This window comes from Tupaia chinensis, unplaced genomic scaffold, assembly GCF_000334495.1.
Source record: "Tupaia chinensis unplaced genomic scaffold, TupChi_1.0 Scaffold000316_1, whole genome shotgun sequence".
Classification (NCBI taxonomy): Eukaryota; Metazoa; Chordata; class Mammalia; order Scandentia; family Tupaiidae; genus Tupaia; species Tupaia belangeri.
Genome location: NW_006159809.1, coordinates 8,374,127 through 8,376,146, shown reverse-complemented (window position 1 = coordinate 8,376,146; position 2,020 = coordinate 8,374,127).

Genomic DNA, 2,020 nt, shown 5'->3' with positions numbered 1-2,020 from the left:
GGCACACGCGCCCCACGGTGTTTCTCAAGCCACTGGTCCGGGGGATTAGAACTGCGCAGTTGGCCATGTGTGATGGAGCCACCTTAATCACCACGGCACTCGTTGGCCCAAATATTTTACTTACAAACTAGCAGGAGTCAGGGAGTGAAAGCTATCTGTCTGTAGTCCACAGTAAGGGCTGCTACTCCAGCTGCTACTCTTACTGCTAGAGCCTCTCGAAGACACTTGAGCCCTAACAGTCATAGTAACAGACCCCATCCCAACTTTCCAGTGGTGCTGGGGCGGGGAGAAGGACAGGAGTGCAAGGAAAGTTCGCCGTAACTCAACAGGTTCTTCTCGAGCGTACAAGAGGTTGAAGAAACCGAGGCGTCCTGTAGAGTTCCGTATTTCTGGTTGTCCCCTGACAGGAAGCCATCCCCAACCGAGCACGAGTCGAGCTCCTAGGACAAGCCCGGAGCACTGTGTTCTTGCCCTTCGCCTACATGAGGCCCAGTAAGCACCTGGACCTCGCGAGGCCTTCGTAGAAAGAATGACTCGTAATCCCAAGCCCTACCAACACAAAGAGGGGTGTGAACTAAGGCTAAAACCAGGTCTGCCCCACAGCCCCGGCCGGTACGACGCCCAGCCGACCGACCGCGGCGGAGCACACCCCAGCCCGCACACCCACCGGGCTCTGCGCAGGCTCCCCCTGCCACGCACAACCGCTGTCCCCGCCCCTTCCGGAGGCTCGCCCCGCGCCCCCGGGGAGGAAGCCAGAATGAGATGAAGGGCTGGAACACAGGCTTCTGCTATCTGTATTCTATTCAAACGAATCAATTATACCTCCATAAGGGTTGAGGGAGGAGGATGACTTGAAGAAAGGTATACTCAAATTTCAACCGAGTGGTGGTATCACTCGATTTGAAATATCGCACTGTAAATACTTCACTTGCTTTTGTTTTTGTTTGGGCCAGATGACACACGTGCTCGCCAGAGGGACAGAGTGGGAAAGTGAGAGGCACTCCTCACCCCCTCCACTGGAATGGTCACGCTGCAATCCCTCCTCCTCCATTTCAACCTCTTACTGAGATTTTCCGCAGGCACACGCGCCCCACGGTGTTTCTCAAGCCACTGGTCCGGGGGATTAGAACTGCGCAGTTGGCCATGTGTGATGGAGCCACCTTAATCACCACGGCACTCGTTGGCCCAAATATTTTACTTACAAACTAGCAGGAGTCAGGGAGTGAAAGCTATCTGTCTGTAGTCCACAGTAAGGGCTGCTACTCCAGCTGCTACTCTTACTGCTAGAGCCTCTCGAAGACACTTGAGCCCTAACAGTCATAGTAACAGACCCCATCCCAACTTTCCAGTGGTGCTGGGGCGGGGAGAAGGACAGGAGTGCAAGGAAAGTTCGCCGTAACTCAACAGGTTCTTCTCGAGCGTACAAGAGGTTGAAGAAACCGAGGCGTCCTGTAGAGTTCCGTATTTCTGGTTGTCCCCTGACAGGAAGCCATCCCCAACCGAGCACGAGTCGAGCTCCTAGGACAAGCCCGGAGCACTGTGTTCTTGCCCTTCGCCTACATGAGGCCCAGTAAGCACCTGGACCTCGCGAGGCCTTCGTAGAAAGAATGACTCGTAATCCCAAGCCCTACCAACACAAAGAGGGGTGTGAACTAAGGCTAAAACCAGGTCTGCCCCACAGCCCCGGCCGGTACGACGCCCAGCCGACCGACCGCGGCGGATCACACCCCAGCCCGCACACCCACCGGGCTCTGCGCAGGCTCCCCCTGCCACGCACAACCGCTGTCCCCGCCCCTTCCGGAGGCTCGCCGTGCGCATGCGCCCTCAGGCCGGTGCTTTGTCGCGAAAGCAAGCGGGCTAAGTCCTGCGGACCTGGCGTGCCGCGCGGCCAGACGCCGCGGGCGGGGCGGAGGATGGAGGCGGGAGCGCCTGCTGCAACGGTCGGGGCTGCGCGTGAGAAGGTGGCGGTGTAGGCACCTGGGCTGGGCGGAGGCCGGCGGCGGCCGGGCCATGGCGGGAG